The sequence below is a fragment of the Coenobita brevimanus genome, chromosome 74, assembly GCF_032717465.1.
Source record: "Coenobita brevimanus isolate Jiangsu-jjx chromosome 74, ASM3271746v2, whole genome shotgun sequence".
Lineage (NCBI taxonomy): Eukaryota > Metazoa > Arthropoda > Malacostraca > Decapoda > Coenobitidae > Coenobita > Coenobita brevimanus.
Window position 1 is genome coordinate 28,064,872 of NC_137027.1, and position 27,015 is coordinate 28,091,886.

A 27,015-nucleotide genomic window follows, 5' to 3' on the forward strand; every position below is an offset into this window, starting at 1 on the left:
AAGATAAATATACATCTACCAGCACACACACACACACACACACACACACACACACACACACACACACACACACACACACACACACACACACACACACACACACACACACACACACAATGATGTTTAAGATAATTAATAATAATGTTCATATAAGGGAAATGCCAGTCTTTTGTTTTTTGTCCCCTTATAAAAGGCATCCATCTAATACAAAGAAGTTTACTCTAGGCAACTCTCTCTCTCTCTCTCTCTCTCTCTCTCTCTCTCTCTCTCTCCCGGGAATAAAGGCACGAAAGCTGTCAATCGTTTTCCACCTACATAAGCGCCACAAATGATATTCCCAACACGCTCTAACTAGTTGCCCCAAATCCTGTTTCTGCACTAAATGGCATTTAAACACAGATTCCTTTTTCTGCTCTTCGGTTTTGCTATCTTTTTTGGCAACGACAAGAATTTTGTCAAGGTTGGTACGTGTGTGGGTAGGTAGGTAGGTAAATAGGTTGTCTGGGAAGTAGGTACCGTACGTTAATAAAGTGGCAGGTGGGCACGTGGGTATGTAGGTTGCTATGAAATAATTTGTTTGGTTACCCACTTGGCTCCTTACTGGGGGAACTGGTGGTGAGAACACTTGTTTGTCGGTGGGTGTGTGGGAATGTGGGTAGGCAGGCAGTTAGGTTAGTAGATAATGTAAGAAGGTAGGTAGGGAAGTACTGTAGGTAACAAGGGTAAAACCTGTTACTCTACGATCTGGTATTGTGATACAAATTTACGCTTTTTGTTCATTATTTTAGTGATTGGAACAGTTACGTCAAGCTTGGTACAAGAGTGGGTAAGAAGGTAAGTAAGTAGCTAGGGAGATAATTGAGAATAGGTATTGCGGGTAGATGAGTAATTAAAATAAATATGATTACAACCAGTCATGAATTACCTTTATCAGGGTGTAACAACAAGACTGTAGCTCATATCAGTCCAGTACAATCAGTGTGTATGACCTTCTAACCCCTTAATAAATAAATAAATAAAATCCTGGAGGATCGATTCATGGCCGTCCTTCCTACTGGACCTTTGACGAATCCATATTGCACTGCTTACCTGGAAAAGACAAAAATATATAATGTCGAAAAAAAAAGAAAAAAAAAAAAGAAAACCGTATCTTGATAAAAAGCGAATTGTTTACCTGAAGAAAATATACACAACTTCAGTATTTGGATACAATTTTGCTGCAGAATCATCAGTTTCCTTCTTAATCTTTGTCTCCATAATTCACGGATCCCTATACTTTGGTATTCTGTTCAATCTACGAAACACACGATCGTGCTTCTTTACTCTGTCACTCCGTCTGCCAATTTTCCTTATATATTCTCTTTAGGTTTGGAGACCCCCCTGCCAGTGAAAGAATCAACGAGTATTGTATCTTAGTCCTCCTAAAAGAATAGCCTCTCATAAGTTTTATAAAATAATTTAGAGGTACAAAAACAACTAAAGTCGTCATAGTACAGAAAGAGGTGACAGTCAACACAGCTGTCAATTTTTCAGACAAAAAAATACCGGATAAAAAATGTGTAATCACAAATGTCAATGTTCGATTAGAATGTAAACGTATTCGTCATGTTGCATTAATTCTTGCTGCTGATCCAGGCGTGGAAATGGTTTCGTTGGTTTAAGATGAGTGAGAGTTGAGACGGAAGGGTGAGTTGAGTATAGTTCAGTGAGTGAGTGATTTTGAGCTTACTAATGCCAGTGAGTGGCCGAGATGAGAGGGATGGAGAAAACAGTGACAGAGGTGTGATGAATGACTAAGTGAGTGAGTGGCTTATGTGAGCAAGACATCTTTAAAAAATCACAGAAGAAAGGTTATTGAACTTTCTATTCCCCCTTCCCCCCTTTTTTACCCCTTGACCTAACAGATGTCGATGGTTTGTTTTGCTGGAGAGACAGATGGACAGGACAATTCTGCTGTGTTGTTCCAGAGAGGGAAGGATATTGATAGCTCTGGGATGGTATATGTATTGTGTTGTTTTACCGGAGGAAGGGTGCGTAGATACTGTTGGCAGAGAGAAAGAGATTGAGAGAGATGAGCATATAAGAACTGGTAACAAAATATGTGCAGAACTCTTACATACACAATAGCGACTTCTCCATCCTTAACAATCTACTATATGCTATTAATCTTCCCTTAACATCAACCTAGCCTGCATCAATAACACACAGGACAATTAAGTTTTATATGCAGAATAAATAGTTAAAAGAGAAGTGATACAAAGCTCCTGACCAATTAGAATAGGGCCCAAACTCCTACGACTTTTCTCACCCACCCATAACCATTAATCAAATACCTCCAACCCCTCCATACAGAGGACGTTTTTCTATTCATGCCGTCTGCAGACGATTTTATTTCAGCTTAGGAGAGATTCTTCGAACTAAATAGGTTAGATTTAGTCTTTATTAATCTCCAGAACACGAAAGGTCTTTCCTGAGCTCAATAAAATCGTGTCTTTGTTATTTCAATTCCATTTTTTCGTTAATTTTTATATTTGGTATCCAGATTATTTTACTCGGTTAAGAAGATATTTTCAAACTGGACAGGTTAGATTAGCCTTCATTAATCCCATGGGCAAGTGAACTTTTTTTCTATTCTTTTTCTGGATAACAAAGTCTAGCCAGTAATAAAAGTAAAATAGAACGTCATCAGACTGAAGTGACTAAGGACTATATCTTAGGTGGCATTAGGAATATATTTTCCTTAATGCACCTTTTCTTTTTCTTTTTTCTGTTATTTATATATTTTTATTAATAACAGAGATTCCTTCATAACATAGTAAAAGTTGTAGTAGCATATGCTACCCTAAGTTCATTTGAACGTGAACCTAATGTACTGCAGACTGAATTTGCCCTCCTCCTGCAGACCACCATCCTACTTTCAGGGCTAAGGAGGGATTTGGGGAAAATTTGTATAACCGGGTAGCTCCACTGCCAAGTTATACGGGTGCCATCACGTGAAGGCGCCCCAGTCCAGTAACGTAAAAGAATATAGTAAGATGCAACACGTAAAATAAATTGCCGTGGAAAAGGCATTACGGCATCTCTTGAGGAACTATAATATACGGTCCCATACCTTTTATCTCCCACTCATATTTTCATTCGTTATCTCTAAAGACCTGACTTCAGAGACTGACAGAAGGAATCCCCACTAGTTACCGAGCTCCTTTGATTATCCCTTAAGAGACATAGGCTAAGGGTATACCGAATTCTATAACATGAAAAGAATATAAATCCCTCTCCCCCAGTCCCGTATATCCCTCCATGCATCCTCCTCATCCGCCCCCAGTTTTACATTTACTTTCAAGAATTTTCAGTGTCCCCTCAAGAGATGTAATTTGAAGATATACCGAATTCTATAATCAAAAAACAATATAAATCCTTCTTCCCAAGTTCTGTATTTTCACACATTCTCCTCAACAAGTTCAAATGGTACATATATTTCAAGAGTTTTCAGTGTCCCCTCAAGAAATATACTCGTAGAGCTTAAAATTCTATAATAAAAAGACAATCATGTAAACCCTCTTTCTCCCTAGCACTGTAGAGTCCTTCCTTCACCACTTCGAACCTCTTCGCAGTTGAAAGTCAGTTTGCTTCTCCTTCTCCTCCTCCCCCTTCTCCTCCACCACCTCCTCCTCTTCTTCCTCCTCCTCTGTCTCACAGTCGGTAAGTAGTCAAGTGGGCTGCACAACTAAGTTGTAGAGGTGCTCTGTCTGCTGACCGACCATAATGCCAGACCCAAACACACCACTGCCCCTAGTAAACTTACATTAACACCACCTCCATAAGCCAATCACCCTGCCATCCAGTCTCGTCTATAGTATTGTCCATGTACGGGGTATCAGTCGTCTATTTAACTCTCTCATGGTCAGGGGAAGTCTAGTTTTTCCTTCCATCTTACGCCAGAAACTTGGAGTTGAGCGTGAGTTGTATAAACCTGAATTTCTTAAAATTTGTACCAGCTTCATACTCTGACTTCACTGTTGTCTAATCTTTCCTTTATTGTAGTAATGGGATATGGGATGTCCCTCCTCTGTCCCCCTTCTCATGGTCGGAACAACTCTTGGATACTGCTCCCTCTAACTACATAAGATATTACTGAGCTGAAATGGAGGCACTGAAGCCTGAGTGTGTTAATTCTGGTACCCCAAACCCTTTCGTGACCGGGGCAACTCAAGTATTGTATTCCAGTTAACACCAGCCGATTTTATTCAGCTGAGAGTGACTCATAGGTGATTGAAAGAGAGAGAGAGAGAGAGAGAGAGAGAGAGTGTGTGTGTGTGTGTGTGTGTGTGTGTGTGTGTGTGTGTGTGTGTGTGTGTGTGTGTGTGTGTGTGTGTGTGTGTGTGTGGTATTTCTATGTATCATGCTACCTAGAATTCTTGTTATCCCATATCTCATGTGTTTTTGTATGATATTCTGTCAGGACTCCATATTATAATTACAAATCATAGTAAATAGATAGATAAATAGATAGATAGACAGCTTCAGGCAAACCTGGGAAAGGGAAATGATCTTGCAAGTTAACTGAGGAAATGTTGACAATACACAGGAAGTAGCAAGTCAGGGGATGATGTAGGTAGTGTGTCAGCGAGATAGCATACGAACAAAGCCTAGTGACACACATACTCACACACAGGTTTCTAGAACTTTCCAACCACAGTGTAACACACATGACACGACCCCTGCTTCACCAGAATTTAGGAAGCAGAGCTCAGAAGGAGATAGGCCATAGAACCGGCAGGTAGTAGGGAGAAGGGCTTAGCAACATGGAAGGGAGAGAGAGAGAGAGAGAGAGAGAGCGAGACAGGAGGTAGCTCGCGGGACTCTACTTAACTTCACTCGTGCGTGAGACTTTGTTAATATTTCCAAGACTAATAAAAATAGTTCCCTACTCATCTTTACCTCTCCTGTCATTGCATGACAAATTGGAACGAAGATATTCTACTTACAAACTACTCACGTATAACAACCGCTCGTCCACAATTCTAATATATATATATAACTAATCTATATAACTCCACTATAAGACGTTACAAAGTCTTTTATGAGATTTGGTTGGCAGCGAACGTATACGAACCTCGTCTGCGAATCAACAGTGAATTCCTACAAAATATCAAGATTGAAAACAAAAAAATACCTCTCACAACCAACAACTCACAACAAGCTCCTGACAGTATTCTCTCCAACCAGCCCCCTCCATCTCCCCGATCATCACGCTGATGTAGAGGTGAAGAGGTCACAGGACGCCTTGCAAGTAGTTTAACAATATATTGATACAAACAATCTTGCAATTTCTACGACGAACCAACGAACTACAACCATCTACAATCAACTACAAGTAACAACTCTACGAGTCGTCTGTATAATCTTCTACATGCACCTACAAGTAGTGGCAGTCTTCATCCCACAACGAGTAAATCACAAGAAAAAAGGACCAAGAATACATCAAGAAAAAAACATACAAACAAACGGAGAGTGAGACACGACTCACAACTCACAACCACCAGACCTCACCCTCCTCTCTCTGCTACATCCACTCAACCTCCACCGCTGACGCAGGAGTCAAGAGGTCAAGACGATGAAGCAAATACCAAGCCCATATTCACAACTCATTTTACTCACTCATCTTCACTCAAGTTACTCATCACTACTCATTCACTCACCACAGCTACCAGTGTGGGAAGTCGACATCACCATACGTGTGCTGAGACGACGAAAAGCCGTGTGTCTGACACACCACAACACGTCAATCAACCTGTGAAGAACAATGCTATCACCACGTGTAACACCACTCACACCATTTCCACCACGGTAAAAATTAGTGAGTTACATAGTTACTTCATTTATACAGTACACAGTGATAGACAAAAATCTTCTGCACAAACATATAAAACGTGCTGTATAGTCACAACTTAAATACGTATACCTACTTCAGTTATCTTCATAATTCAATCATTCAATACTTGCACCAACAATAAATATTGTACACTGTATATATTCATTCATTTATTATAGCATTTATTTACTACCAACGAGTGTTACCATTTATACCTACATAAAATACGTGTTTCATACATATAGGTATACATTATTACATCTACAAAGTAATAAAGAAAATATACCATCACAGTTACTCAGTGAGCGATTAAAAGAACTGTATTAAACATTAATTAAAGTTACCTAGTGGAAACAGACAAATTAAGTTACAAGGAAGACCAGAAAAAAAAAAAAGGCCAACACAAATGACATTAGCAAGAAAGAACATCTTCAACACAATCGTGAAGACAATGATTTCCACACAGTGCTGACACATATACTGCCCACGATAGGTACAAGTGAACAACAAGTCAGTGTATATAGTTAATACTGTATATAGTGTATATATATTATTTTTTATAAAATAACAAAATATGGGACTATATAATATCATTTTCAGTAATATCTGTGCAATATAAACTAAACCTTAAAAAAGGGTCGTAAGGGAATTAGCCAGCAGTTATGCAACCTCGAACAACACAGAAAAAACGTAGACAAACGAAGAAAAACAAACTATAGAAAATCAATACATACAAAAAAAAAAAAAGAAAGAAAGAAAGAAAAAGTAATAGAGTAAGATCACGTAACAAACAAATGAAAATAAGTGTTAGTGTTACTACAAATGCCAAAATACCACATAAACAACAAACAAAAAAGCAAATTGTTGTCTCCACAATCTAGTGGCATGGCACATCATATCATCGACCGCAGTTTGACCGGATTCAATGTCAGGACTGCAATTATTACAATTATGTAACTACAAACGATATGTAACAATTATGTAACGACAAACGATTGCATTATGTTACACTTGCTACAATTATGTAACTACAAACAATATGTAACAATTATGTAACAGTTGCATTAACAAGATGTAACTTTTATGTAACTTTAACTACAATTATGTAACTACAAACAGTATGTAACAATTATGTAACAGTTGCATTAACAAGATGTAACTTTTATGTAACTTTAACTACAATTATGTAACTACAAACAATATGTAACAATTATGTAACAGTTGCATTAACAAGATGTAACTATAATTATAAGGCCAACACAATTATGCATTACCACAATATTATGAAACAATTCATAAAATGTTACAATTATGTATTACTACAATGTTACTACAATGTAACAATTACAATATAATTATGTAATAATTCACAATGTTACAATTATGTATTACCACAATGTTACTACAATATTATATGTCATACAATTATACCACAATTCTGTAATACCAGAATCATCTTACAAGTTACGTGAAAGATTAGATATTACTACAGGGATAACTCAGTATGTAATGTAATAACTTAGCAGTATTACCATAGCACAATTATATGCGTTTGTCTGTTATACATACACATCTTACAAAATGTCATACAACAACCAATGCATTTATTCAAATATGTATACAACTTGTTTAAAATGTAATATTACTAGATCATTGCAATTTACTATGAATATTATATGTATACAATATTATAATCAATATTATGTACTAATAAATTAGCATATGTCAATGATAATTGCTGTCGGAGGACCTTCAGCGGCGCGGCCAAGCAATGTTAGGACTTCATATTATAATTACAAATCATAATAAATAGATAGATAAATAGATAGATAGACAGCTCCAGGCAAGCCTGGGAAAGGGAAATGATCTTGCAAGTTAACTGAGGAAATGTTGACAATACACAGGAAGTAGCAAGTCAGGGGATGATGTAGGTAGTGTGTCAGCGAGATAGCATACGAACAAAGCCTAGTGACACACATACTCACACACAGGTTTCTAGAACTTTCCAACCACAGTGTAACACACGTGACACGACCCCTGCTTCACCAGAATTTAGGAAGCAGATCTCAGAAGGAGACAGGTCATAGAACCGGCAGGTAGTAGGGAGAAGGGCTTAGCAACATGGAAGAGAGAGAGAGAGAGAGAGACAGACAGAGAGAGAGAGAGAGAGAGAGGGGCAGGAGTTAGCTCGCGGGACTCTACTTAACTTCACTTGTGTGTGAGACTTTGTTAATATTTCCAAGACTAATAAAAATAGTCCCATACTCATCTTTACCTCTCCTGTCATTGCATGACAAATGGAAAAGAAGATTATCTACTTACAAACTACTCACGTATAACAACCGCTCGTCTACAAGTCTAATATATATATATATATATATATATATATATATATATATATATATATATATATACATAACTAAACATCAAAACTTCTCTACAAGTTTATACAAAGTCTTTTATGAGAATTCTACCTCATTGTCCTAGATCTTAAGTGAGTGTTTCTTTGATGATCCATTTTCACAGTGGTTTATTTTCAGTTTACATCCATATATCGTATTGCCATTGAGTAATGCATCACTTTATCATTTTATTCCTGTCGTAATATTCCAGCCCGTATCCAAGTAGTCACTTAAATTAATTGCAGTACTTTTAGTCTCAGCCTCTTTCAGCAAAACCTGTTTCCTGTCCATTACCCATTAGTATGTTCGTAATGCTATCATCGTCCTAACATTCGATGTTATATTAATGCAGCAACTGAATATATCACAGAACTACTTTTCTTAACCTCCTCCAGTGATCGTAATTTCCATTCCATCCACCATATAACCATCAGTCATTTCATCGCTGTCCTGAAATGCTTGTCTTGATATTTCTCTAGCCTGCACATTTACCAGCTGCTTCTGGCTCCTTCTGGCTCATTTTATCCTCAAGTCAGTCAGCAGTGGAAAATCTCTCTCTCTCTCTCTCTCTCTCTCTCTCTCTCTCTCTCTCTCTCTCTCTCTCTCTCTCTCTCAGTAAGCATTCCACTGTTACCTCAGCCACCTAATTTACTCAGTCTCGCACACTGACTCACTTGTCGATCCTCTGCCTATTCCATTTACCCGTTCATATATCAGTATGGCATTCATTCTTCACATACTTATTCATTTACAATCCCCATTCCGTCACAAGATTCCTCACTCACGCTCTAATCTCTCCATTCACTCACCGATCCTCCCTCATAAACACCACCTGATTCACTGCCCCAAATTACCTCCTGATCCATTCACACCCTCTCTCACTCTCAACTTAAAAGGAACTTTTCACCATCCGAATACCCACTAAATTATCTCCTGTGCCCACGCTCCCAGTCACTCCTCCATTCACATCTCCCAAAGCACCACTCACCCTCCAGTTTCTGGGAATCTGATCAACTCATAAAACATCAAATCCTTACACCATCCGAATCATCACTAAGGTCACTTACAAGTTCACTATTCCAATCACCACCCCATTCACACATCCACATCACCAGGCTATTTATTTTCCAGCCCCCTTATCTTCAACTTACCAGGAATCTGACAACTGAATAAGCTTTAAATCTGAATCATCACTAAATTCACCTATCTATACACTGCCCCAGTTACCACTCCATTCACTGCCTCCAAATCACCAGTCCATCCCTACTCGCAACATTCAATTACCAGACAACAGATCACTGAAAAAAGTAATTAATTTGGCTATCCAGATCACTACTAACTCTTTCTCTTGCTCACTGTCCCAATCACGACTCCATTCACTGAACCAAATCATCACTCCATCCATTCTCTTGCTTACTCATCCTCCAGTTAGCAGGCAGTGACCACCTCCCGAGCACCCACCACATCCCTTCCCATCACACTTGAGACGCCATGAATTTTCTAACAGTGGAAGAGACTGGGTGGGTTTGGACTTTATGTCGGCAGGAGCTGGAGGGGGAGGAGGAGAAGGGAGAGGAGAAACAGGAGAGGAGAGGAGAGGAGATAGGAAAGTGAGAGGAAAGATAGGGGAACTGTAAGGAGTAAAGTTCGTCCACAATCTCCCTCCAGCATCGTGTCCTGCCTTCCATATTTCTCATTCCTCCCCAAACGTCAGAGAGTATGCATCCTTCTCATACTTTTTTTTTTGTATGCTTCATATTGCAATCACATAATAATACTTCATGCAGCAAGTTACATGACCACTGCCAGCATAACGGTATTGGCTAACTTTTGATAGTGATTACACATGCCCCTCTCGTATTGTCGCTATCGGGAGGAGGAGGAGGAAAACCAACAGACGGGGAGAGGGGAGAAGAGAGAAACGAGTCTCTCCATGGTCTCTGTCGGGAGGCGAAGAGGAGAGAGGAGCGAGGAGAGGAGAGAAAGAGACAGAGAGGGAAACAGTTTCCTCTCATAGTCTCGCTGTCTGGAGAAAGAGGAAGGGATAGAGGAGAGGAAAGAAGAGAGAGAGAGAGAGAGAGAGGGGGGGGCAAACCCCCCTCATAGTCTCTCTGTCAGGAGCGCCGCCCCCTAGTGATGGAAGTTGGTACCGTGTCCTTCTCGCTTTTAAGTCTCTGCCGGTCCAAGATCTCGCCCTATGCCAGCCTGGGGAAGAGAGAGAATAGTTTGGCGTTTAGTATAGTCAATTTGGTATGATGATGATGATGATTATTATCTATCTATCTATTGCCAGACACCATAATCCCGTAAGGGGTGGCCATTTGAGTTGAGTTATTTGTTTTACGGGGAGGGGCACTAACCCTTCACCAACCCACTTGTTGACACTTAGAGAGCACGAATTGTTTGGTTATATGGTTACCACCCAGCGTTGTAAATGGTTTCTTGGATACTTTCCAAAATCCTTGTCTATCCACTCTGTCATATGCTTTCTCCAAATCCATGAAAGCCGCATACAACTTCTTTCCCTTCTCTAGAAACTTTTCCCCTAAAGATCTAAGAATGAATATCCGATCTACACAACCTCTTCCCTTCCTAAAGCCTCCCTGTTCTTCTCCAATTAATTCCTCTGTTCTTTCCATAACTCTGTCAGTAAGTATCCTACTCTACATCTACACAACCTCTTCCCTTCCTAAAGCCTCCCAGTTCTTCTCCAACTAATTCCTCTGTTCTTTCCATAACTCTGTCAATAAGTATCCTACCATACACTTTTCCTAATATACTACGAAGACAAATGCCCATGTGATTACCACACACTTCTTTTTCCCCTTTTCCTTTGTACAAAGGAATAATTATACCTGACTTCCAATCCTCCGGGACTCTACCTTCCTCCCAGGCCAATCTGCACATCTTCCACATTCATTCTACTACTATCACTCCTCCATGCTTCAGCATTTCACCACACACTCCATCAATTCCTGGGGCTTTCCCGAATTTGACTTTCTTCATTGCTTCCACAACTTCTATCCTACTGATTTCTTCCTGTCTTCTCACCTCCCTCCTTCTCACAGCCATTCCCCAGCCACTTATGCTCGCATTACTTCCATCCTCTATGTTCAACAATTCCTTATAGTGTTCTCTCCATCTGCTCACTTTTTCTCCCTTATCCACTAGTCATCTACCATTTTTATCTTTCACTCCCCTCCTAACTTCACTGTGACCCTGTCTTACCCTCTTCACCTCCTTCTAAAACATTTTCTTACAGTCCTTCCACTTTACACTCAAATTCCTTCCAAATTCCTCATCCACTCTCTTCTTACTCTCTCTTACTAATCTTTTCACCTCTCTCTTTCTTTCTACATATAACTCTCTCTTCCGCCTCTCAACTTCTTCCACGCCCCTATCATTATCATTATTATTGTCATTATTTTAAAGCAACATTCAGCAAAAAAGCACGGTTACGAATGGAAATAATTTTTTTTGGCCATGTAAGATTCACAGGATTGAAAACTCTACCAAACTAATAGACAAAACTCGTCTGAAGTTAGCAAGTAAAAAGTAATCACACGGAAGGGTGAAAACAAATTGCACTGTTATCCTTTGACCAAAATTGCCAGCTGTGAAAATCCAGGCTGAAGGGTATAAACTAATGGTAATGAAGGACAGTTGATGCGGACCATGAATTCCTTCCTGATGTGCAGTTTATCTCGCCAGTCAAGAATGGAAAAAGATGGAGAAGAGAGAGAGCAATGGTGGTGGTGGAGGAAGAGGAGGAGGAGGAAGAGGAGAAGAGAAAGAAAAAGCAGGGGGAGCAGAAAAAGTGAAAGCAGATGGTGAGGAATGAGAAAAATGTCAGTCAACTACTAATGGGCTGTTAATCTCAGAAGTCAGGAAAAATATGAAGAATAAGTGGAAGAAAAGGGAGGGAAAGGAGAAAAAGATGGAGAAGAAAGATGAAAAAAAGGAAGGAGGAGGAGGAGAAGAATAAAAAAAAAGAAAAGAAAAGAAAGGAAGTCAGTGAACTACTAAGGAGCAGCTAATCTCGCGAGTTAAAAAGATGAAGTATAAGAAGATGGAAATGGAGAAAAGAAGGAAGAATAGAAGAAAGTCTATGAACTATTAATGAACGCAGGAGAAGAGGATGAAAAAAGACGGGGAGAGGAAGAAGGAGGAGGAGGAGAGTAGGAAGAAGGATAAAGATGATGACGATGATGATGTTCCTTGGTGACGATGGCTATGGTGACTGATCTTGGTAATGATGATGATGATAATATTATGAAAGCGATACTGGAAGTGATAATGGTGATAGCAATGTAAATGACGAAAAGATATCAGATTACACGCAGAGGGAAAAACAGCATCGGAAATAGGTACGTGAAAGACAATAAAAATCGTGAAATGCTTTGCGCGAACCTCCCTTTTACAATTTTCATGGCAAAAGCTCAAACCACTCACGAAAGTGGTCTTACGAGCTTTTCATTAACCTGTTCAGTTTTGTACGTACTCTTCAGTTTACTATTCTACCTGCAGACAATTTACTCAAATTAGAAGGGTTAGATACAGCCTTCGTTAGCTTCTTCAGTAATCGGTCTTTTCTAAATTGAGCATAGTAATTTGTAGATAAGAATGAAACGAGAATTACGTCCTCGGGTTGAAAGGGTTAATACTGAGTGCGAGAAGATACGTTAAGCTCATAGTTTGAGACGGTCAGTATTTTCAAAGTACCTCAGAGTACAGTAAATTTGTTAGGCTGCATTCCATTTCATGTGAAGGAAATCAGCAACGAGGTGGAATGGTCATTTTTCTTTAGTTATTCCACCAGGCGTTTCAGTAATTATGTAAAAAAAATTGTGTTTATCTTTACCCCAGTCTCAGGGTAAGTAATAGGAGTCAGCCCATTTAGTACAACGGAGCATATTCTACGTTGGTCTTGTAATATCTAGGCAAGTTCCTCCTGAATCCGATGAGGCATTTTTGATATCATTCTTGCTATACTGAAGGTCGAAACATAGGAAACTGTGACTAGATTAAGGTGTAATTCAACGCCTTTGGGGCCGAAATCCAGCAAAGTTGTCTGGTGGCAGTAAGACTGTAAAATAAAAATGTAACAGCATGAAGACAGATGAGGATGTCGCTATAGCTACAGTACGTTCGACGGAATGCAGAGTAAATGAAGTGATCATAACAGGAAACACAAGATCTAAAAGCAATACTATCATTTGAGGTGATCGCCCCGCCAAACCTGACTTCTCTCTCCGGATTCCCTCTCATCTTAGCGCCGAGCACCTCCACGCGCTGACGAGAGGACATTAGGCAAATGAGTGTGCTGTTTTTACCTTTTTACAATGGAGGTCCCTCATATTTTCCACAAGTAATTTCCTTCTCGTTGGATGATCGTCTGGCGAAAAGTAAAGCTTCGGACATAAGTACTGACTCGTCTGATAAAGATAACTGACGAAAGAGCGAACAATGACTTTCGAAATCCAGTGTTGCCATCTGTATAGCCGAACAGGCTTTTCAGAACACATTGTAAGAGTTTTATATTTGATCGACTGAAGCGAGGAGTGATGTAAGTGTCGCATCTGTAGAAACTCTTAAATTCATTTCCCTTTTGATGTCGTAATAGTAATCAGTGTTCAGATGGTTATGCCTGTAAGCTTAGCTAGGAGTCTGAGGGATTCAGTTATGTGTGAACGACTGACATGGCCATTTCAATAGGTATACTACTGATAGTTTTGCCGATATTATCCTTGTTTATTCTGGATATTACGTCACCCTGTCCTTTTGAGTGATATATACTGGGATGAATAAATACGTAAATAAATACAAAAATAAATTAATAAAGATTTCATTAAATAAATGTGATTTTGTATAATCCTGTTTCAACGAGAAATGTATCTTGCAGTGAAATTAAATTATCCGAGACGGTGGAAAGAATAGAATTTAAAAACATGTTGCCGTACCACTGAAGCTAATGGGAATCGTTCTAACTCTACACTACAAGAGACCTCGCTTCATTCAAAGAAGATTACCTAGCAGTAGTACTACTTATAAAAATAGTAATAATAATAATAATAATAAAAACAGGTCACCAGAGACAATGGGTAAATCTATTATGTAGGTACAGCCAACTGGAAGCCATCAGTGAAGGCAATTTGCAAGGGATGAGAGGCAGGCAGTTACTGTAGTGATGGCATGGTGAGGGAGGTGAAATTGAAGGGTAGGTGGGTAGGTGGGGTGGTGGGTGAGGTTGGCAGGTGGGTAAGTGGGGTAGTGGGTGAGGCTGGGAGGTGGGTAGGTTGGTTGGAGGTTAGGTGGGGGAGTTAAAGAGACATGTGATTGATTGGTGGTCTGTGTCAGTGGGTAGGTGGGGTGGTATGATCAGTGGTTTAGTGGAGGTGGTTATCAGAGTACGTGTGATGGAGTAGCAGTGGGTGTGTATAAGTAGGCGAGAGAGTGATGAGAGATGGATGACTGGATGAGATATGATGATGGGAGGGATGGGAGAATGATGAATGGAAGAACAATGGATGATTGGATGGATGAATGAATGACAGTAACAATAGTCAAACTCACTGGTGAAGAAGGAGGTGTTGGAGTGAGAGTAAGAGGCCCTCAGAGCAGCGGCAGCATCGTTAGCAGGAGACATGAGGAGATAGATGCTGGGTGGGCGGATGCTGGGTGGATGGATGCTGGATGGATGACTCAAGGAAAAAAATATGTGGATAGAGGGATGAATGATGGATAGATGGGTAGATTTATGATCGATTAATGAATAATAAAGGTCCAATCCAACTCTCCGATGCAGACGGGGGTGATGGTGCGAGGGTGAGGAGCCCCCAGAGCATCGCCAGCAGCGGAGGCGAGGTACTACTGACGGAGGGCGCCCCAGAGTGGATGGCTTGGGGGGGTCTCGCCGCCTGTGGATAAAAAGAACGAAACATAACTACCATTGCTAAACAGAAAAGTCCAAGAAGAGGAAGAATGAGCTGCTCGAACGGTATATGGGTATGAGGAGTTTTTTTCTCTAGGTTATTGGAGATCAATTCTAGGCACTTTACCACGAGACTTATTCAGGTCTATAACTAAAATCTTTTGTGGGTAAAAGTAAACCCTTTTCACTTTAACTTGGCCTAAATTTGCCATCCCTCGACCTATAATGCTGAGTTGTAACAACAGATTAACACTAGAATATGATGCTAGTCACAAGGGAGTGCTGTGGAAAGGATGTACAACCGTAATATTCTCTTCTTCTGACACTGGGCTACATAAAATAAACTGCATAAGGAGGAAAATCTGGGTCATGTTAAAATGAACGAACTATCGTAGCCTAGAAAAGACGTCATCGTACTAAACAGGTTAACTCTTTGCCTGGTTGTTCTCTCAGCTGAACTAATTCCTTTGGTGTTAATGTAAATAATATACCAATTTTCTATCGTCGCAATGAAGGAGCTAAAGTAAATTAAAATATCAGCTTCAGTTTCACGTTACTGAGAATTACTTGACACACAGAACATATGAAATAAAAAATCATGTTAAATTTCGTAGAACCTTTGGGTGGTGATGTTTTTATATTTCTTGTCTGCACTACTGTGTTATTATTATTATTATTATTATTTATTATTATCATTGACACAAGTCAAGAGTGACAGCAGTTGAATTGTGGAGTCACATGGAGAGACAGGCTGACAATTGAGGATATAAAGGAGCGTTGTGGTGTGGATGTGGATGTGATAGGGAGCGTTAGGAGGAATACACTGAGGTGGTTTGGCCATGTGGAGAGGATGGAGGGTGAAAGACTGACATAGAGGGTGTATGTGAGTGAGGTGGAGGGGGGAAGAGGGAAGGGGAGGCCGAGGATGAGATGGAGGGATGGGGTGGAGAGGTATATGAGAGAGGGGGGTGTGAGTTGGGAGCGGGGCAGTGAATTGGCGGGGGACAGGACGACGTGGAGGCGATTTGTTTATGGCCACCCCGAACGAGATTAAGGCTTCTGGCAATAGATAGATTATTATTATTATTATTTATTATTCTTATTCTTATTCTTCTTATTCTTCTTCTTCTTCTTCTTATTATTATTATTATTATTCATTAATAATATCTTTATTGATTCTGAAGATACACTAACCAAGTATTTTACAGATCACATTCAAATTAGTTGTTTGGTAAAATGTATAGCAAGTGCAGATACATTTACTGATAACTTTCATCCATATGAATTTTTTGATGTTTGGGAAGATCTCTCAGACTGAAAGGGTTAAAGACACAGCTAATAATTTACATTCAGAAAGGCTCTCCTAATATTGCAAGTCTCGGAGCATAGAGAGAAAGAAAAAATTGGAGACGTCATCTCAGTGAAATAATTAAACCCGACTGAATTATACATATTGGCCCAGCAAAATATCACTGAGTTTTTGATGCAGTTTCGAGGCACTGTAAAGGAAGTGTTGTTCTCGGATATACAGGAAGAGAAAACATTACACAGCCTCAAAGAAAAATTTTAATGTCAGCGTGGAGTGTGCAGAATATCACTAAACGGATCACTATCTTAGTTTTCACATCCTGAACTCAATTTCTGACATTCATCCTAAATTTTTAGATATGAGAGGACACGGACACCCCGTAACGCCGATAACCTTCGACATAAATTTATTCTGTATTGCAAAACCTAATGTGGATGACACTTGACACACGACACACACCTGACACTAACAAACACTCGAAAAATACTTGCAACACACGACATACTCTTGACACACACCTGGCACACTTGAACACACCTGACACTTGACACACACCTTGCATACATTTGACACACACCTGACACACACTTGACACACACCTGACATTTCCTTGCCAGAGATTAATATTTAGTTTTGCATTAGAGAAGAGATACAGGGATATGGCCTCCCGGGACGAGCACCACAAAAAATTATTCTGAATAAGATGATAATTAAGGAAATGACAATATACGTTGATAATGTTACCTCAACTACTTATTATAGTAATTGATAACGCTATTAATAACAGAAGCTTATGAAAAAGATCGTTAATATTGTTGAAGAAGATAACTATGGCCCGAAAGAAGTGGCTTCGTCCAATTAAGCAGTGGATTGAAAATGCTACCGCTTATTATGATCTAGTAATTGATGACAATACTAATTAGGTAGTAAATGATGAGTAGGATGATAAAGGTTGATGCTGCAGAATAAAATTAACTTAATAGCATTGCCAGAAGTTAACAAAGATAGTTTTTAATGATGCTTTTATTGATGAATATGGTAGTGATGATGATGATGATGATGATAATGAGGATGACGATGTGGTGATATTTATATGACAGAGAAGATGATGGCGATAAATCTAAATAAAGAAACCAATGAGAACAGAATAACACAATAAGGAATGCAAAATAAGAAAGGCGCTTACCCTTCAGGACGTGTATGTTGGTGTTGGATGTCTTAGCGTTGGAGGGTGCGCAGGTGTAATTCCCCGAGTCCTGCGGCCCACCTCTGGCAGAAACAGCACACTCAGGCCACCGTTGTTCTCCACCTGTACCTGAAGGAGGGAGCTGACATACCTGATTTATGTTTTAGAAATTCTTACATCAGTTACCTAACTTTTGTGTTTTTCAAATCATTTCCCTTGTTTTTATATACCTGTAGGCATTTGTTTTCTGTCTGTACCTGACACACACACACACACACACACACACACACACACACACACACACACACGGTCATTACAGCAATCGAACTTTCACATGCACCGTTCTCCATACATATATCTCTTCCCCATTCGTACATAACAGCATGGAGAAGAGATATTTCTCGTTGTCAGTCTCCTCCATTTGGATGCGATCAGATCCCACAATAAACCTAACGAAGACTCCCACTCCAACCACCACATCAACACCCCATCACACTTCTAGAAAAAAATGCCCACAACAGTTTTCATTTTTTGCCAAGCGATTAATCTGTGATGCTGGGAACTGTGAAGCGCGTTGCCAAAGTTCAGTCAATTGTTATGTTTTGTTGATCCTCTCAGCGTGCAGCTTGTGCCAGAACTTTGTGTATTTATTGCCCAGACAGCCGTGGTGGCCACTTTCATGACTCCTTAATCTGTTTATTACAAGGGGTCTCTCCAAAGCTGAACTAATTTGTCTAGATGCCCAAGGACAGTATAATTTGGTGATAGCAAAAGTAAAACACAAAAGACGCCTCCAAAATGAAGAGATAAACTACCACTTTCCGTAACCACTTCAATAAATGGGTCTCTCGTTTAGGCTGAATAAAATCAGCTGGGGGTAGGTAGAATAATTATAAAACACGTCTGTGTAGTAAAGGGATAGATAAAGACTTTCTGGCCCCCTTTTGTAGGTGATAGATAATGAATGAACTTATCTGAAGGCAGCAAGAATAAATCAAAATAGACGTCATTGTATCGTACAGAAGCTGAAACAAAAAGACAAACGCAAACAAGCACACAAAACACCCCTCCCCCCTCCACACACATGAGCACACGCAAGCGTGAAAGATAACACGCGCTTAACTTAAATTCTAAAAACCACAGCTATGTGAACACACACACACACACACACACACACACACACACACACACACACACACACACACACACACACACACACACACACACACACACACAATGGAAGCACTGAACCTTTCAAAAAAAAAATTGTCAGCAGCCAGCCAACACACACGCACCAAACTTTTAGATTTGCGGGCTGACTGGGGTTAAGCCTCTTACGTCCCAGTTAATACGCACTGACTGGACATTTCCTTTTTTTGTTGCTCTCTCTCTCTCTCTCTCTCTCTCTCTCTCTCTCTCTCTCTCTCTCTCTCTCTCTCTTTCTTTCCAGTTAAATAAGCAAGAACAATGCTTCCTTGCTATAAGGGTTCTACAACAACCACCCAGCCACCCAACCACAAATTCTACTTGCTCCCCTGGAGGTGTGGTAGTTATCTGGTAGTTGTGGTACCAGAGGGCATTGTTAGGCGGCTGCGTATTATTTCTACCATCACCTTTACACTTAACCTCTCAACCAAACTTGCATCCTTAACCACTCAACCACAACTAAGCACAATACCACAGGAACCATGACTTACCCCCGTGGTGGAGTGGTAGTTAATCATTTGGTCGTCGTGGTACCAAAGGACGTAGTCAGGCGGCTGTGTGTTGTCCCTCAGTACACACACCAGCCGTTGCCACGACCCCACCGTCATGTACTTCTCAGGACCCCCTAGGATCTCATACGTCGCCTCTGTTGGGTGGCAGTAGGCATGGGTAGGTTAGGGCAGGGGTTGGGTAAGGGTAGGTTAGGTTAGGTCTAGAGAGAGGCTCGGGTTAGGTGATGGTTAGCTTCGTTAGGTAAGGTTTAGAGAGAGATGGGGCGGGTGACAGTAGGCAAAGTTAGGTTACGTCGGGTTTAGGGACAGAGAGGGAGACTGGCGTGGGTGATGATCATGTTAGGATGATGTGGGGGAGAACGAGAAAGAAAAATAGCATTGGTTGCGTAAAGTTATTCTAGCTATTTGAAACTGGGTTAGAGTAATCAAGACAAGATGGGATGAGTGATAGCTTTACAGTACTTAAGTTACATTAAGGTGCGTTAGAACATAAGGTACATTAGGACACAGGAAAAATATTATGAAGGGATTTTTTTTTTTTTTGCATTTTTCCACCATGTAACTGATTCATTAATGTCAGTCAACCTCAGATGCACTGGTACATCTTACACTGACACACTTCACACCCAACAATTCACACACTCATGACAATGCCACACATCATGCTGACACACACACACACACACACACACACACACACACACACACACACACACACACCAAGCTAAACCAGGAGAGACACGTAAAAACTACCTACAACTCTGGGCGTTGCAAAGAGGCTGACTGGCGGGTGTGACGGCACTTGACACTCGTAGACACCATCATCTCTGAACTTCACGCACCTGATATGCAATTGCCAGTCCTGTGGGGAGGGGGGAGAAAAAGGGCCATATGATGTTAGAACCACCACGACACCATACCCACAAGAGGATACACCCTTCTCTCCCAGTATGCTATGGGGATATAAATAAGGCAACAAGAGTAGGTGTAAGATTTAGGAGATGTGAGAGAAAGGCCCACGTGAGATCTTGTTAAAGTTAGAAACGGATGAGAATAAAGAAAGGAAGAAAATGAAAGAAAGGGAGGGATCATAATGTGAAACTGGGTAAAATATAAGGAACAAGGGGAAGAGAATCATCATCATCACCAACATCAACAACATCATTCCAACATAATTTCCGCCTTTAAGTTAAGGTGCGGCGAAGGTAGATCCAAAAACACAAGAAATAAATGAGAAGAATAAGAGTGAGAGATCTAGAAAGCCTTATAACTTCACATCGAAAAATACAGTCGGTGTTTACCCAGTATTCAGAACACGGAAGGTCAGTATTAATTATGTATTTTACTGTATGTATTTTGGGGTATTACATTACGGTATACATTACAGCGCGGAGCTTCAATGGCGTTTCATGTGCCAGTCCGTATGCTAATTCATTTGTTTCCCCAACCACCAATTATGCTAACCGAAAAAGCGAAAAACAACAACAATGGGACAGTTCCAGTCAACCTGTGCACAAAAATCATGTATGATTATGCCTGGCTGCGTCGGTAATCATGTGTACTGAGCAGCTACATTTTTTTTTACATTGTTTTGTTTTTACCGCTTCGAAGGTAATGCTTCCATTGTTTATACTTCAAGTTATATTTTTTGTCTTTTTTTCCCTTTCGTAGTTAATATTAACTCTAGACACAATTACTGATAATGACTCGGGTACTTTACTTACCTGTCCATTTACTAATTTACTTACATCTTACTTTGTGATACCCACTGCTGTACGTTCTTACTTAGATACATTTTACTGGTACTCACGACGTTACGTACTTCTTTACTTCCTTCGTTACTTAGATCTTATTGATAATCATCGTGTTGCCTCCTTACATCTTACATCCTTATATTTTTACTCACTCCTTTCCTAATTACATATTTAATTACTTACATATTCCCTATTGATACTCACTCCTGCTTGACATAACGGACCTGAAACCTTTCATCACCACTTTAAGCTTGTGATCGGAAAGTCAGTAGGTGGTAGTCATGACGTCTGATCCATGATACCTGAAGAGAGAAAGAAAGAGAGGTTGATCAGTTAGTAGAGAGGTTGGATCAGTCAGTAATAAAGTCAGGATTAGTTAGTAGCGGAGGTAGAACATTCAGTAACAAAGGTAGGATTGGTTGGTAAAACTTAAAGTGATGGAGAGAGGATTAATTAGTAGCAAAAGTAGGATCAGACAGTATCAAAGGATTCGTCAGTATGATTGGTAGGAACACTCAGTAGCAAAGTTAGGATCAGTCAGTAGCAAGGGTAGGATTAGCCGGCAACAAATATAGGATTAAATAACAATAGGAGCAGGAACAATAGTAGGAACAGTGGTAAAAGAAGTCATGCCGTCTGATCCTCAAAATCTGAAGGCAAATGTGTAGGGAGGATCACTTAATTGAAAAGACAGAGAAGATACCACAGGGATAGGAGGAACAGAGGGATAGGGCCAGTAAAAGCAGTAGAAAAAGTAGTCACGCCGTCTATTTCACGATACCTCAAAGCACAGATGTAGTGAGGATCAGTGAGAAACATTCCATCAGTGTAAACCTTGCACAGCGACCTTTCTAAGTTGCATAAAATCTCTTGTCACTGGGAAAAACAAAATAAAACATGTCCTTTGGCTGAGAAGGTAAAAAAAAATTCTTGTATGTTATTATCTTCTAAATATGGACGCAGTTTGCTTTATTATTAACCAGGACACCACAAGTGTTATGTACGCTGAACTCAAATGTTAAGGATATGTCAGGAAGCATTCTAAGCTCCTTTATTCTTGCCCTTCCCTCCTTCTTCTCCTCCTCCATTTGCTTCACAACCTCCTACCTTTTTCCTCCTCCTCCTCCCTCTCTTCCTTCTCGTCCTCCTCCCTTTCCATCTCCTCTCTTCCTTTTCCAGTTGCCTTTCCTTTCCTCACTTTCTTTTCCTCCTTTTCCTTCCTTTCTATTTTTTCCTTCTCTGCCTTTCTCAAACCCCTTCCTCTCCGTCTCCTGGTTTCCCTCCTCCTCCTTCCTCCTTCTCTCCAAGTTCGTATAACGCAAAAACTCAATTACAAGTTATATGAGCGTAGTTGTCTGTCCGTCGCTAAGTTGAAAGAGACCAGATTAACAATGAATAAAGTTTCATCAATTTGACTGGCCTAGTATTAATCTACGTTGAATAAATTCGTCTTGAGTTAGTGAGAAGTGATACTATGATCCGAATCCTACCCTTTCACCTATCCCCCCTCTCCCCTCACCTATACATACATTTCACCTATTCCGCTACGCCTCACCAACCCCCCCAACCCTCGCCTACCCATCCTCACCCATATCTCTCCCACCCCCAGGCCCATAATTTCTAGGCATGACACCAGACGGGGAATTTGGAGATGTGGTGTGAGGTCACCTTCAAGTTAAATGAACTGTTTGGCGGGGACAGGGATAAGGTTTAACTCCTTTAATGTATTGTGTGAATGCTATTTTTGCCATACTTGTAAGCAGGAGATTTTTTTTTTTTTTCCACCTTAAGATAAACCTTTCCAGCCTGGGTTAGATAAGTTCTTCATGACTTCTTCGGCACTAAGGGACTCTACTAGCCTGAATAAAACGTTCAAGCAGCAGCAAGAAAAACATCCTCTGGCTAAAAGATTTCAGAACCTTATGCTTAACCCGCCCCATCCCGTCGACGTATGGGTACGTTGCAACGATTTGCATTTGCCAGTCCCGGCGACGTACTGGTACGTCGTGCAATTGCAAGGTCCCTAATTTGCACAATTTTCATTTTTTGCACGTGATTTATCGTATGTATACACCGGACACCTTCCTCTATTCCTGTACAAGATACCAAGCAGGGACAATGCCTTACACTGCATAACCTCCCCCCTCCCCCCCTCATGACATTGTCTTGGCAAAGGACCTGTTACCAGTGACCTGGCTAGTAAATTTATTCAGGGCCAGAGAGATTCCCCAATCGATGACAATGTGGAGGACAATGTTACATAGCATTAGAAGAAGAAACAGCAAGAAATAATGATCAGGTAGTGTGGCAAAAATAGGTCAGGTATGGTGATTAGTTAGTGAGTGAAACAGTGCTTATAATGCCTTTATTACTGCTTGAAAACCAATATACTGTCATACTACATATACATTCGTACCAAGTAAATAAATAAATACCGTTTATGAGTGGATAAAATAGTTACCCTCCCATAGAACTCGTTTTCTTTGGTGCCAGCATGTTAGAGAACCCACTCAGGTAAGGAGGAACTCCTACCTGGATTGGGCACTTTAAACCTCAGGTGAGCGATTTCTCTATGAATTTTCGATGTTTCTCACCAAAAGCGAAGGTTTTAGCCAAAAAAAAAAATTCGAAAATACCTCGGGACTGGGGGATGTCGGAGGTGCGGAAAACCTCGGGACGTGACGGGTTAAAGACGAAAAGTGACTCTTCAGAATGCGTAGTTGCTGTCGTATAAATCACTTCCCTGCCTTTTCCCAGAGATTGGATAGATCTAAATATAACCTACGGGTGATATCATTTATTCTACTGATTTATGAAGCAATTTCTTATTGAAGGAGATACTGGAGGCTTTTTTCCATCGATATGGTAAGATATTTCACCATAGTGAGTTTAGTCGCATGGTATTAGCCATAACATAACATTCAGACGCTGGCCAAATAAAAATAAATGAGTCTCCAGCTGTAACTTAAGGATTAGTCTTGGCTGTTAGATATACCGTGCTTCCTTCCTCCTTTTCATCAAGCTTAAAAAAAATTACATGGATATACCGTGCTTCCTTCCTCCTTTTCATCAAGCTTAAAAAGTTTACATGGATATACCTTGTTTCCTTCCTCCTTTTCATCAAGCTTGGAAAGTTTACATGCATACACCGTGCTCCGTGCCTCCTTTTCATCAAGCTTGGAAAGTTTATATGGATATACCGTGCTTCCTGCCTCCTTTTCATCAAACTTGGAAAGTTTACATGGATATACTGTGCTTCCTGCCTCGTTTTCATCAAGCTGGGAAAGTTCACATGGATATACCGTGCTTCCTGCCTCCTTTTCATCAAGCATGGAAAGTTTACACCAGTTGACCTAGGCGTAACCACTTTGGTTCCTGGTTTCCTCTCTCGAATCCTCCGAATAACTCTGACACCCGACATAGAATTTCATGATTTCCAACGTGATACTTAACCACCAAGGAGCTCTCTATCTCAGCCAAGGCTGTCGCAGTGCCTTGCGAGATGCCTTGCAAGCAACGTCGTAAAACAGCCCTGATATGTGTCGTAACCTTCTGGTGTATGAAAGGGAGGAGGTGGGGTACGACACCCCGCTCGTGTCCTTTAGCATATAGAGCAACACACATTCGCGAGTGAAGAGAAAGCTGAGATGATCTATGAAGCCGGTATGCTGAACAAGGATTTTACATCAGAGTATGGTAAGGGGTGTGATGGACAGAGGCTAAACTATAGATATGAACAATAAGAAGGAAGATAGTGTTTTTCCCAGAAATTTCCAGGACATAAGCTTGAAAATAAAGCTGAGATGCTCAATAGGGTTTTGCCCTGAAGTACTGCAGTGGCGTGATGGACGGGAGGATACTCTGTGTAGGGAATGGTGCTATGGTATTTATTTCCCTTACTAAAAACTAGAGAAACATCCACACATGCCTGAAGAAAAAGCTGATATGTCAATAGAGTTTAACTTGAAAGTATGGCAGGGGTGTGGATAGACAGAGACGAGCTAAACGGACAGGACAAAATAATTATATGTGCAATAAACAGTTAGAATGTGCCTCCCCCTCATGCCCTTTAGCATATAGAGCAACACACCCACACACACCCACCCACACACACACACACACACACACGACGGATAATAGGGGTATAACTGTAATGAAGGACATGTTATATATAAACAGGATGGGGTACACGTTCCCTTATGTCCCCTCCTTAGCTTACAGATCAACACACATACAGGGTGTTCCGGGAGTTAAATAAAAAATTTTAGGAAATGACAGATGAGAGAACTCCAAGCAAAAAATGTTATATGGACATGTGTCCAAATCTCAACCGTTACGGAGCTACAATTACTGATGACCTAATGGGCGAAAAAGGTCTTCTTCATAATTCACCCATAAGGTCATCAGTAACTGTAGCTCCGTAACGGTTGGGATTTGGACACATGTTCATATAACATTTTTTCCTTAGAATTCCCTCCTCTATCATTTCCCAAAGTTTCTGACTTAATTCCTAGGACACCCTGTATAATTGTATGCCTGGAGACGAGGCGTGGTCGTCCCTTGTGATCATTAATATATGCATACAAGTGAAAGGGAGTGAAGCCCATGAGCTCAAGGAGATGTTGCACAAATTAATGGAAATAATATGAACGGACAGGGAGCAATAATGAATGCATAATTGACGACATAAATGCTGATGTGCCTCATAATGATAGACAACGAGATAATGAGCACTGTATGTTGAAATCTAATGGTCTTCTTCGTAACCCAATAATCTTATTTTAATATCGTACAAGAGTTTCATAATTATTCTGCAAATAATTGAAATGATATACTTGTCAACTGCTGAACATAAATTAATAGTGATCGGACCCAACAATTAATGCTTGGAAATAGAATCGGTATTTGCTTTCCTTCCGTACTATGTTTCTTTTATGGAATCATGAGAGAACTCAAAAGATAGCAGCCTACAAAACAAGGCCCTTGCAATAAAAGATAATCAGTAAAAAAAAAAAAAATCAAAATCCGTTCATATCGAGGTGGCTGGACACACTATCATTAGCGGGAGGTCATATGCAGTGAGAATATCAGGATGAGAAAGGAAGACTGGCAACAATGAATATATCAGAAAATTTAGCATACATATATCAGAAAACTTAGCATACATGTTCAGTAAGGCTTTCCATTTAACTTGATACTGCACAATGTGTGTTCCAGAGAGAGAGAGAGGAGTGAGCACTTTTCAAATGTTCAGTAAGGTCGAATCCGAAATTTTGGACGCATGGCGTACTCGATCCTATACCTGTTGGCGATAGGTAGTACGCGAAGCACTTTTCTGAAAGGTCCAGCGTGCAATAGTGGACGAAGAGAGATAAGTATGGCACCCTTATGAAAAGACAGTAAGGTACACAATAACCAAGAGCATTAAGATAAGGTGATACAATAGAGTTTTGTGAGGTTATAATTTTACAGAGTTCGTAGTGGCTGTCAGGAGCAGGTGGTGGAGTTGAAAAGAACAGGAACTGTCTTTTTTAGTCTGTTTATCATTCTGCTCATCTCCAGTCTTTCAAAACGCACCTTGTCCAGGTATGTGGAAATGATCGGATCGAAAATATTGCTTTTCGCTCATATTTAACTCTAAGGAAACACTGCGTACGTTTCTTGCCTTCAGTTATTTCTGTTGTTCATGAAAAAGTACGAAAGATTGAAATAAGAACTGTACAATTAGAGGGAGATCCTTGAAGATACTGAGAATTAAATCTGCAGCAAACATTCCAGACCTCAATTGGGTGCTTCTTCCGCTACAAAAGGTAATACTAATAATCCCTTGATCACCCCAG

The 27,015-nt window shown here is 40.3% G+C and overlaps 1 long non-coding RNA gene and 1 pseudogene across 1 annotated transcript in view; both read right to left on the reverse strand.

Moving 5' to 3' along the window:
- Nucleotides 1-27,015, reverse strand: part of LOC145407887 (uncharacterized) — a 563,348-nt gene that overhangs the window by 370,945 nt on the left and 165,388 nt on the right. The gene's annotated exons all lie outside the window — the stretch shown is intronic.
- The window catches only part of LOC145407650 (neural cell adhesion molecule 2-like), an 81,059-nt pseudogene that overhangs the window by 10,855 nt on the left and 43,189 nt on the right, over nt 1-27,015 (reverse strand).